Below are 12,778 nucleotides of genomic sequence, written 5' to 3'. Positions count from 1 at the left end.
CAGTGTAGATGGGAAATAGATCTTAAACTGTCTTCATAATAATACAGTTTAACCTGGTGAAAACCTGCAGAAACCCTGTTGTAGATGAGCTCACAGTCAGTCCATCTGTGAGCACAGCAGTGTGACAGCCCAGAGCTAAAAGCCCACATAGCCCAGAGGTAGCCCCAGCTCTGTGATAGGACTGGCTTGAGCGGAGCATGAGCACACAGTGAGTGTTGAGGTGACTCAAGGACACCAGATTTTTTAATACTGACAGCAAAGATATGTTAAAGCTGTATGAGTGGTGAAAACTCAGCCATCACTTTATCAGCACTGTTAAAGGTTGAATTCATTCTCTTATCTTTAGTGTACTAGGCAGCCCGGACTTGATATTTTTAGAAGAGGAGCGATTTGGCTTATTTACCTTTTTGTATTTATCTTGTAAAATCAGGTTCATTTGTGTGTGTGTGTGTGTGTGTGTGCGCGCGCAGGATAAAGGAGTCATAGTCCCATGATCAATCCTAGCACATCTGAGTCTCTTTCTGTCTTTTCCTCCCTCCCTTCTTGCTCTCCTCATACATTCTGCCTCTCTTCACGGGACAAGAGACATTGCGTGCATCCCAATAGCATCATGTGTCATACAATATTCCTCTTCCTGACACATTCTCTCTCTCCTCATTTGTCACTCCCTTCCAACTCTAGCCCTCCAGAAAAATCTGGCTGTCTATCTCTCTTCGTTTGATCTGTTCCTGCCCCCTTTTATTCCTTCCTTCCAAAATTCCTGGTCTTCCTTCCACTCCTTTTCTCCTCACCTTCTCCTGCATCTCTCCTCTTCTGTGTCTCCTCCCTCCGTCTCCCTAATGTTATATTAATAATGAAGAGGGTGCATGTTCAGCCAGACTTCATGAATTAACCATCGGATGGGAAGGAGTACTGAGGGAAGGAGTCTGAGGAGTAGGGAAAAAGAGAGGGACATGGATGGATGAGAGGTGGAAGGGGTGAGGAGAGGGATGGGAGGAGGAGAGGGAAAATGGCAATCGAAGGAGGGGAGCTAATCTTTGTATCACACTTCAACACTTTGCAGCCTGTTCCGATCGCCTCTCCTCTCCTCTGTGTGCTTCTGATCTGCTTACACATCACTTCAGCCTTTACTCTGGGCTTGAGGGGAAGTCAGAAGGTCACACACACAACCAGCTGTGTGTGTGTGTGTGTGTGTGTGTGTGTCTCCATGTGCTCGCGTGTTGGTATAGAAATGACAGTTTGGGATGTTAACGTTACATCAGGCCCGCAGTCTACGAGCTGAGTGCCCTTGAACTGATAAAAGCTCTGTAGCCTTCAGCCTCAGACCTATTAGACATCAACCAAGCACTCCTAAACACTCCACCTAAACACTCCAAATGCCTAATGCATAGACAATAGGTTTAAGAGAACAAGTGTGTGTGTATGTGTGTGAATGTGTTTTTGTGTGTGTGTTTGTGTGTGTGTGTGTGTGCGCGCGCGAGTGTGTGCGTGCGTGTGTGCGCGAGCAGTCTATTTGATTCATCCTCCATGGAAACGATGAGATGAAAAGATGGATGGGTCAGCAGTCAGAGAAAGTCATCAAACCATCAGTCAAAAGTCTATCAAGACCTTTCAAGATGCTCCCTTTCTTACTGGAAACATTAATACAAACATTGACTGAGTTGACATTGGTTCAGAAAGAACATCTTTAGTTTAAGCAGATACACAGCTAGCAGATATGTGTGAGGATTTAAGGTCTGTGTTGTTTCTTTCATAATTTTAAGTTTTAATGCATTTTATAACAAGACAAGGAAGCCCATTTCCACCAAAGTGACAGGGGAAAAGGGGATTCTGTACGCCATTGTAATGAGACACTTTAGCAAAATAATGACTTTGTGATAATGAGTCATTATTCTGATATTGATATTGATATATATATACCCTCTTTAGAATTGCTTCATTTTGCTATTAATTTTGCACTTTTAGATAAACATTCTTTGTTGCTATTGGCAACACCTTATGTCTACTACTGTGTCTAATAGAGCTCCATCTCAAGTCATAGGCTAACCTTCAATATGGATAAGAGAAAGAGAGTTGTGAATGCAAATCAGACATTAGACTTGCTCAATGCATTGAGGCAAGGAGAGTGTGATGGTCGGTTTCGTCTTGACCATATAAAGAAGTAAAGTCAAAAAAGGTGTTGGAAATGTCTGAGCAGTCTTACATATGTTCACCTCATTATTTGACACTTTGGTTTTTTAATATTAACATCCAACAATGTAACATTATATCCATGGCAGAAAGTAAGGAGCATAATAGGTTTTTAAAATTGTGAATTTATCATGGCAAAGATGAAAGCAAAGTTGATGTCCATATGTACTGTAGTGTTAATCTACATTAATAACCTCTATGCCCTAAAACAACCCCTGGACCTCAGAGGCAAGCAGGTCTCAGAGCAGCTATGTTGTTAAATATTGATATATGTCATATATAAGCAAGGACCTTATGAACAAACTTCATCACAGCATGGTGTTTAACTCCAAACTATATCTGCTATCTGGAATGTGACTCATAATAAAGCAAATAAATCTGATGAACACCCTGCAGGCCTGTTGTATACATTGTTTAAATTCAATGGTTTTGGTAGCAGTGATCATGCATTTAATGTCTTTAAGTCTCCGTGCCACCCCATGAATATTTCTATAGATCCACCCCTAGTGAATATACACAGATCTGCCAAAACATTGTGACCACCTGGGCACTCTGGTGGTCATACAGTACAGTACTGTCTTACAGTACAGAGTACAGAACTCATACAGGTCAGTCATGCTGAGAGTAGGGCTGGAAAATTAATAGAAGTATTATTGAAATCGCACCACTGACATCTTCAAAAGGAGCCAGCAAAGACTTTCTGTCATCCGTAAACTCAAAGGACTTTATGTTGTTATTTATTTATTTATTTTAAGCTATGTTGTGTGAAAGCATTTTTTTAGTATGTTTAACTATGCCAGTTAGGACTGTTTTAAGTAGGCCTAATGTCCCTTCACCCAGCACAATATTCATGTGACTGGGCCACTAATCAGACAGAACACCTATTCTTAGAAGACTCCACTTTTTTCCAGATGGGGTGTTTGAAAGGAGGAGGACATTTTTTGCGTATGTTTGTGGCAATGATAAAACAGAAAAATGTTCATCCTCATCTTTTCTTGCATGTGCCTCTGGGAGATGGTGGGGAACAGTTAAAGATAAGAGGAGTGAAAGATAAAATCAGCAACAAAGCTTTTTATCAAGATGTGTGTGTGTGTGTGTGTGTGTGTGTGTGTGTGTGTGTGTGCCTCTATGGATGGGCAAGTCTGTGGTCCATCTCCCTTCAGTGTAGAGGATATCTATTAATAAGTTCATCTGATTCATCTATAAATACATTTCTCCTCTTTCTCCTCACACTGGCTCGCTGCATAACAAGCTTTGACAGTAGCCAGTTGCGTATAGGCATGCATGTGGATGGGGGAATGTCGGTGCGGGACCAGTGTGTGTATTTGTGTGAGTTTTGTTGGGGCTGCATGAAATGTTCACATGATTCTTTGTTCTTGGGCACTAGGGTGTGCTAGCTTTCAGTACAGCAGACAGCACCTTGGGGCTGGTCGCACAGGGAAGAAGAGGAAGGGTCTGCTGCTTCTAAACACAGCCGTGGACCAGTCAAGTGCTCCCCAAAGTGGTGACCCACTCCTCCAGTGCTCTTGGAGTGGGTTCCCTGGTGTCCCCAGGTAAAGTAAATGTATAGTCTGTGCACTGCACTTCAGAGAATTAAGGTGTCAACAAACATTCCAGCAATCTCAGATTCAGTAGGAGGCAAAATGTGTCTTTAGTTTCTTTCACTGCACATAAAAAGCATCCATTTCTCTTCATTTTATAAAAACTGCTGCTGTTGCTGCTTCCAGACCACATGTTAACTCCTCTCTTCCTGTACGCCAGAGTACCTCTCTGAGTCCCAGGACCAGACACTGAAGGTTCAGCAAATGGAAAACAAACTGGACACATGTTGAAGTTAACATGAAGGCATATGGTGGAAAGTAAAGTAAGTACATTTACTCATGTACACTGCAAGTACATTTCTACATTTTTCTTTTCTAGAGTATTTCCATGTTATGGTTTTTATGCTTCTATTCCACAGCATTTCAGAGGAAAATAATAGATGTAGTTATTTTGTTTCAAATATTTTTATTGTGAAGCAAACAGTATATCAAAAATACAACCATCTTGGTTTATGCAATGCTTCGTTGTTTTGTAACATAAGTAACAAAAGTGTACTACAAGTAAGTAAATAAATGAAAAACAATAGATGGGAGAAAAAATAGAAAAGTATACAAAAATAAGTAAATAAATAAAATAGAATAAAGTAAATAAGTAAATAACTCCCTCCCTGTCCCACCCCATCCCACCCCGTCCCGCCCACCCAGTGCTACTCAGGTTGTTCTACATCCTGTTTCAAGAAAGAAATAATTGGTTGCCACATCCTTTTGAAGTCCTCCAATCTGTCACTAAGAGAATAATGAATCCTTTCAAAATGCAAGGTATCAGTTGGTGCCCTTGACCATGCTTTAAAAGTTGGTGTCTCCATCTTTTTCCATTGGAGGAGACCATAGGATAGAAGGCGGCGTTGCATATTCTGCAGGTTCCCAGTGCTCCCTGATGTCCCCAGTATAACCAAGAGTGGATCTGGCCTTAATGTAGTCTTGAAGACCTTTGAGAAAAATGAAAACACTGCTGTCCAGAAACCTTCTAGTTTGGGGCATAGTGTGTAACTGTGAAGTAGGTTTACCTCCGCTTGGTTAAATTTTTCACAGATGGGCGATATTTCTGGGAAGATTCTATATAATTTTACTCTTGAATAATGCAGCCTATGCAGAATTTTAAACTGGATCAAGCAATGTCTAGCATTCAGGGAGCAAGTGTTGATATATCTCAGGCTTTCCTTCCATATATCCTCCGCTATTCCCATACCCAATTCTTCTTCCCAGCCTTCCTTTATGTATTCCATGTTCACCTGGTCTAGCACTTGAAATGAATCGTATATAGCTGAAATTGCATTCCTCTCCATTGTGCAATCTCTGAGACACCTGTCTAGCTTGTCAGGGGTGGCGTTTTCAAAATGGTTCTGGTGTGTCCTAACAAAGTGTCTGACTTGGAGATATCTGAAAAATTCCCTTTTTGACAGACCATATTTCTCTTGTAGTTGTTGAAATGACCCAAACAAACCACTAACGTACAGATTTCCCACACTGTGCAGTCCAAGTTCTTTCCATCTATTGAAGTCTCCATCTATAATAGAAGGGGTGAATGATGGATTTGCTGATATTGGGAGTGTAAAGGATAGCTTCCTAAGTTTGAGTTGTTTTGATATTTGACTCCAGATCTGAATAGTGCAGTGTATAATTGGGTTATGGCTATAATATGATTTTTTAAGGTGGATGGGAGACATCACAATAGCACCGATCGAATAGGGGATACAATCCTCTCGCTCCATGTCCAGCCAGCTGGCGAGCACATCTGTCTCATCCAGCCAGTAGGAGATGCATCGAATATTTGCTGCCTAATAGTACCTCGTAAAATCTGGGAGGGCCAACCCACCATTTGTTTTACTTTTGCACAGATGCCCCTTTCTGATCCTATGCATTTTGTAATTCCAGAGAAATGAAAGAATCATAGAGTCTAGTTTTTTAAAGTAGGTTTTACTAAGGAAGATGGGTAAGTTTTGAAAGAGGTACAGTAACTGAGGGAGACAGACCATTTTAATTGCATTTACTCTACCTATCAAGGAAATAGGGAGGGTTTTGCAGAACTCTAGTTTGTTTTTAAACTTATTTAATACAGCCACATAATTAGCCTCAAATAATTTATTATATTTCTTTGTAATTTCTAACCCCAAGTATGTGAATTTTTCCCATGCCAATCTGAATGGGGTTCGTTCTAGTGCACCTGGGTCACTACATCGCTCTGGCATCAGCTCACTTTTTGTCCAGTTCACTTTGTATCCGGAGAACAAGCTAAATAAATCAATTGTCTCCAATAATACAGGCATTGAAGTTTGTGGCTCTGTGATAAAGGTCAAAATGTCGTCCACATATAGCGATATTTTATTTGAGGTGTAATCTTTGTCATAACCATGAATCTCCTTATTTGTGTGGATAGTCATCGCTAAGGGTTCTAGTGCTAGTGCAAACAACAAGGGGCTAAGAGGGCCCCCCTGTCTAGTGCCTCTATATAGGTTAATTGTCCCTGACATTGTCTGTTTAGTGAGAACTCTGGCACTAGGATTGGAGTAAAGTAATTTAAATCTTGTTCCAAATCCCAATTTTTCTAATACAGCATATAAATATGGGAATTCTACACAATCAAAAAGCCTTTTCTGCATCTAAACTCAGAATGAACAGATCTTCCTCTGGATGCCTCGGGGAATACAGAATATTAAGTAGGCGTCTAACATTATGAAATAAGTGTCTGTCTGGGATAAACCTGGTCTAATCCGGATGTATCAGTTTGGTTACAAGAGGACTGAGTCTTGAAGCCAGAGTTTTAGCCAAGATTTTCAAATCAGAATTTAATAGCGACACTGGTCTATATGAACCCACCTGCTCTAAGTCCTTCCCCTTCTTCGGAACAAGTGTTATTGTAGCCTCATTCAGTGTTGATGGTAATTTGTCATCCTCCAAGGACTTCTTATACATCCTGAGAAGAAATGAAGATATTATATTGCCAAATTTCTTATAAAACTCGTTACATATCCCGTCTGGTCCCGGGCTTTTGCCATTCTTCAGGGAATTGATTGTTTTCCTTATATCTCCCTCTGTAATTTCCATTCCTAGGGAATTCTGATCATTCTCAGACAATGTTGGTAATTGACATGCATTTAGGAACTGTTTCATAGTCTCAGGTGCATGTGCCTGGGAGCTGTATAAAACTTCATAATATTGGCGAAATGCATTATTAATATCGTTGTGCGAAGTGACAGGGCCTGATCTTATCAGAATCAGAATCAGAATCAGAATCAGAATTTTGTTTATTGCCAAGTAGGTTTTTACACCTACGAGGAATGTGACCTGGTGCAGTTGGTGCATAAAATATACACATATACAAATACAAATATACAAATATACAATTATTCAAATCACACAAAATTCACACAGAAAAATAAAGTACTTTCAAAAAATAAATACATAATAGATATCTTATGAATAGCCCTATCACTTCCCCTTTTCCGCAGTTGTCTTGCCAACAGTTTATGAGGCTTATCCCCGAATTCAAAAAAAGTTTGTTTAGTAAAAGTTTTTCAGAGAGAAGTGTATTGAGCTGATATTTGAGGGCTGAGATTTTATTGTATTTCTCTGCGGAAGGCTGGGCGGCATTTTCTGCATCTAATTTTCGTATCTGCTCCTCTAGATCTGTCTGCTTTTGATTGTTGCGGTTTTTTTTTAGGACTGATATGAAATTTATCATTTGTTTCAAAAAATAATTCTATCTGAGTCTCCAAATATTCACAGAATCGTTTTCTTGTTAGCAATTGTGGATCAAGCCTCCAGGATCTAAAATTGCTCTTCAACTCAAGCAGCTTTAGTGAGACAGAAACTGGACAGTGGTCTGAGATTATTATGTTGTGGTATTTAACATTATTTACCCCAGATAGAAGTTTTTGACAGATGTAGTTATTAGTTACTTTTTAGATTAACACTTTACTGCTCTTGTTTCCACACTCAAAAAGTGAGATTACAGGTTTCCTTCCCTTCATAATTTTGCCTGGCTACAGTCACAAATACTTTGCACCTTTACTTTCCATATTTTGCCTCCTGTATGAAACTGTCTCCATCTGCATATAATGTACCTTTTTAATCTCCTCTTAACTCCTCCATCTTCGAATTTTGCATCTGTCTCCTTAATTGCCAAAGTAATTAAAAAGTCAAAGATTCCATACAATAGTATGCTTGAACAATAATGTTGTGTTTTTTACACAAAAAAGTATAATTTCCACATAAAATCCTTAAAAGTCATCTCCTCCTTCTACCTCATTAAAACCTCCAGAATCTCTGAATATACAAATGTTGTTGATTTCTAAAGTTTCCCTGCTGGACACAAGATGTCTCCTACTTCACTGTAAAGTCCATTCTCAGTGGATGGGCACTGGTGGCTTCAAGTTTCTACATCACACTGTACAAGTTACATACTGGACCAGGATGGACTTTAATGAAAAGTGTGCTTTAAAGTGTAATTCATTTGACCAATATAACTTTGTCAGGGAATTTATATATGCACAAACTGTTAGTACCAAGTGTCAAACAAGTTTGTTAGAATATTTGTTCCATTTGACATAAAGATGTATTGTATTGTATGTTGTAATGTGTTTGGAGATGGAAAACAATTTAAAGATTTATTTTTTTCTTTTTTTAAATGATAAATTATTAAAAGGCAGAATAATAGGATGAGGCTATAACCTATTTGTTAAATACATTAAGACTCAAGCTAAGTTTAAGGTTACTTTATTTGTACCCATAGGTAAATTTAGTTTGCAAAAGACAAGCCAGATAAAAAACAACTCAGACAACAGACAAACATAATACAAACATGATCAAGATAATGAAAAGCATGGTGAGACCTTTGTATGTTTTGCACCGTCGCCAACATACAAAACATTCAATATAAATGAAACATTCAACATGTGTGTAATAGTGTTTGATGTTTTTACATCAAGCATAATGTAAAATGATGTTATTCTGGAAATTATGAGGTTTAGCTTAATTACATTTAATAATTTAAGTGAGAAGTGTGATGTCCACACATACTATCATAGATCAACATATTGTTCAATTTGGCTGAAATATAAAAGAAATGAGACTAAATGAAGAGCCGACTCTTATTGCTGAGCTGAGCCAAGTGATCTGGATCAGTAAAAGGAGCTGGGATTTCCCATCACTAATGATTTAAATGTACAATGAATTGCACAATTGCAATTTAAGTCTGGGTATTCTGTTTTCTCTATTTTGTTGTGTTAAGTTTTTTTAGACTAAAGAAAGTTCATGAATGTGCTGTAATGTTACACAGGTTCATAGACTTTATAGAATATTTTGGTTTGACTCACTGTGGCCATGTTAACTCCTTAAATTAAACTGTAGGCAATGGCAGGGGTTCCCAAACGTTTTCATGTCAGTGGCTCCATAATAGATTAAACCATGGACCCCATATGTGTGATGTCTCCATAGTCAATCAATTATCAAATGTTCAAACCTGTTTCTTCCTTTGTTGATCTAACCTCCAAAAAAAGAAAAAGTTAAGTTAAAGCTGCAGTAGGTAACTTTAATCACTTTTTGTCATATTTGCTGAAACTTTCACTACATCCTGACAGTAGAACATGAGGCAGATAATCTGTGAAACAATCAGGTTCCTCTGGTTCCTCCTGGTGCTCCTGATGGCATTTACAAGAATCCAGAGACACTTTGAAGATGGTTAATTGTTGAGTCTCATTCTCAGGTCCTCAAATACAGACACTGGGAATGAGACTCAGCAATCTTCAATCCTCCAACCTAAAGTGTCTTTCAGTGTCTCTCGGCTCTGATTGGTTGTTTTCACTCAGGCCCGGTGGATTCTTGCAAATGGAGTGTTAGAGCTAGTACCAACTGATGATACCGGACACGAGAAGCGCACACTGCGGTGTGTCTGGTGTCGTCATCACGCCGCCGAGTTGGTGGGGGGTGACGTATAGAGTGATCCCCCAACACCCCCCCACCCCACCCCCCCCTTCCTCGGTTCTTCTCGCGGATGCTGCGACCGAGCTCCTGTGCGCGCGGGCTCTGTCAGCGGCTCAACCCCTCCTCCTCCTCCTCCTCCTCCAAAGATGTCGCATGAGCTTCTCCTCTCACCGCGGCTTTTCTTTTCTTTTTTTCTTTTCTTTTTCTCCCAGTGCCCTTAACAGTTCACCGAATCCGGTCAAATTAGCAGCTCCCACCACCGGCAGCAGCTAGTCCTCGTCTAGGCTCACGGACTGCCCCCCCTCCCCACAACGGAGGTGTTTAAACCCGGCGCATCCTCTCTCTCTCTCTCTCTCTCTCTCTCTCTCTCTCTCTCTCTCTCTCTCTCCTCAACCGCCGCAGAACTCCGCCGACCAACCGTCAGGTGACCGCGCGGAGCGGAATATTCATCAGCACCGTCGTCGTCTTTCATCCCTCCACTCCTTCGGACTCCAGGCTGCTGCCGCAGCCCCGGTCCCCCCTCCCCCAGTGTCCTCTCATCCGGTTTGGGACAGTCTCCGCTCCACGCACACGCAGATTAACGGGGATTCTGCCTCCCCGCCCGCGCGCTGATGCTGATGTCCTTGAGCTCGGCCTGCACGGTGAGTCGGTGAGTCCGTGCGTGCTCGCGTGCGTGACTGTTATTTACCCCGAGCGCCGTTTTTATTAGGGAAGATGTGTTGCTCGCGCTGTGATCATTAACAGCAGGTAGAGGCTTTTTACCGGACTTGCAGAATGTGGAGCGGGGCCTGATGTGATGTGTCTCCTCACAGGCCTGACACAGCTGTAATAATAGCCCATACAGTAGGGCATACCATAATACCCTGGCAAACAGCGCTATGACATTATGAGGGAGTATGTGTGTGCGCGCGTGCACGCGCGAATGTGCTTGCGCGTGCGTGCGTGCGCAGAGGTAACGATATCCATCCATGATCCATCCGTCCATCCATCCATCCCTCCCTCCGTGTCCTGTGTCAGTTGAAGGCTGTCGCTTGCCTCTTGGTTTTCCCGGGCTGCTGTGCACCGGGCTATAGGCTATTGTCAGTTGCGTTGTTTGTCTCGGTTACGACGCGTCGCACCTGCAGCGCTGAGCTGCGGGGGTGTCGGTTTGATCTGGATCTCTGGCCGAAGGGACCTTCACAAGTCGCCCGGCGCAGGGTGGGCGCGAGTTGGGCAGAACGGGCCGGCGGTGACCGGGCCGGTAACCTTGCGGAGGGACATAGGGAAGTGGCGCACCACGGGTTACACTCTTTCCCCTTGCATTTTCTGTAGCCGCGCAGTGTAGTTTCTCAGCATTAATCAGGACCTCCTCTGGTGTGTGTTGAGGATGAGGATGAGGATGAGCAGAGTGATGAAGCTCAAGCGCTCACGTCTGAAGGTGACCAGGAAAGGTCGTTTTGTGTGGGAAACACACTGTTGCATGGGGACATTCCTGCACAGAAGTGCTCCGTGTTGCTGGCAATCGCAAGAATTGAGTGTGTGTAGCTTTGGGTGGAGGTAGATTGTGGCTCATGTGGGAGGGACAAGACATGGGACACCGTGAGTGTGAGAGCGTGTGTGCGTGCATGTGTGTGAGATGTAAGAGAGATGGATACACATCATCAATCAGTCTTAACTGGGACTTTATTTCGTCCAAACGCCCCCCACCCCACTTGTGAAACTATCACCATCATCATCCTCGTCATCATCAGCATCACACAGTTGCTTTAATGGGCTGTACAGTAATGCAGATAGCAGTGCCCTGTAGGCGGCCCACCTTTAATGGCTCCAGCCACTGGCTGTCGAATTCTAAGTGTGCTATTCCCACTGGGAATTACAGAAGTGTGTGACTGGCGCCGAGCCAGCGACGGCAGGCAGCAGCCCAGATACAAGGGCCCCGCCAGAGGTGACCCTTCAGATGCCTGTCGGAAAGTAGGACTGCAGGTGTAGGTGGACCGCAGACTGTCCTGTGGGGGACACCAAATACTGACACGCAGTCACCTGGGATGACAATTGTGAGCACAGGAAGCATAGACATGAGTGCACACATACGTGTTTAGTCACGTGTGCTCCAGTGTAAGTGTATGTAGCCTGGGTTGCCCCATCCACCACACACACACACACACACACATACACACACACACACACACGCGCACACAAAGCATACAAGGCCCTGCTGGCCTAGAATCAAATCCCGTGAGGACCTTCTCTCCTGTGTCTTCCCCGTTCTGTACACATCTCAACCTTCTTGCTGCCGCGATAAAGAAGAAACACCCGAGGGGAAAAGAGTGACCACTTTCTCTTGAAATAAAAATCAAAACAAAAAAAACAATCAAATTGCTTCGAACCTCCGAGGGCTGCTGGAGAAGCAGGGCCAGTGTGCAGGATGAATGGGCAGGCCGCTGAGGATTGTGGTGACCTTTTATCTGACTCTTTTCATGTTCAAACACATTTTCAGCCAGGACAGCCCCCACCACCCCACCCCTCTCTCACTTTCATTTTGAAAGCGCTGTGGTGTACGACGTGTGCGTGTGTGTGTCGTGGCACAGATCATATAAGTAATGTCTCTGGGCGTCAGTGGCTTTGTTCGTTTACTGTACATTGGTGAGCTGTAAAGTGGACTGTATCTGTGTGCATGTAAGAGTTAGGAAGGCGTAACAAATTGAGTAACAAAGTGTTCTTTTAATAAATTCAATTTATGTAATGCGGGCACACACGTACACATGTACACTGTACACATCAAAGCTCCGGCTAAAACAGAAAGATGCGCTCACAGTTAGTTGCAGTAGTTGGGAGGCTGAACAGAAGAGGTTTTTCTTTCTGGAGCGTTATAAAATCAGACAGAATCAGTGAGTAAGAGACCGGGCTAGGAAGAAAATGCGCGACTGGCTGAGTAAATAAATGATTGCAGTAGCAGGAAGCAGATAGACAGGGAGAGCGACAAAATGAGGGAGTCAGGAGAGGAAAGGTAAAATAATAACAAGCGATGAGACACCACAAGACAAGGCGTGCCAGGAAAAAAACAGATAGTAAAGCCAAATAGACAG

The 12,778-nt window shown here is 42.5% G+C and overlaps 1 protein-coding gene across 4 annotated transcripts in view; it reads left to right on the top strand.

Moving 5' to 3' along the window:
• Window positions 1-9,762: 9,762 nt before the first annotated feature.
• The window catches only part of atp2b3b (ATPase plasma membrane Ca2+ transporting 3b), a 55,368-nt gene continuing 52,352 nt past the window's right edge, over window positions 9,763-12,778 (top strand). For 2 of the 4 annotated variants that reach the window (XM_051425184.1, XM_051425187.1), the window contains exon 1: window positions 9,763-10,354. The gene's annotated coding sequence lies outside the window, so the exon portion shown is untranslated. Of the gene's footprint in view, window positions 10,363-12,778 lie in introns of all 4 variants that reach the window. The other 2 variants (XM_051425185.1, XM_051425186.1) reach the window with 2 other exon arrangements.

The sequence above is a fragment of the Dicentrarchus labrax genome, unplaced genomic scaffold, assembly GCF_905237075.1.
Source record: "Dicentrarchus labrax unplaced genomic scaffold, dlabrax2021, whole genome shotgun sequence".
Taxonomy (NCBI): Eukaryota; Metazoa; Chordata; class Actinopteri; family Moronidae; genus Dicentrarchus; species Dicentrarchus labrax.
Note: the sequence above shows the minus strand (reverse complement) of the source record. Positions and strands in the feature narration are given on the sequence as shown.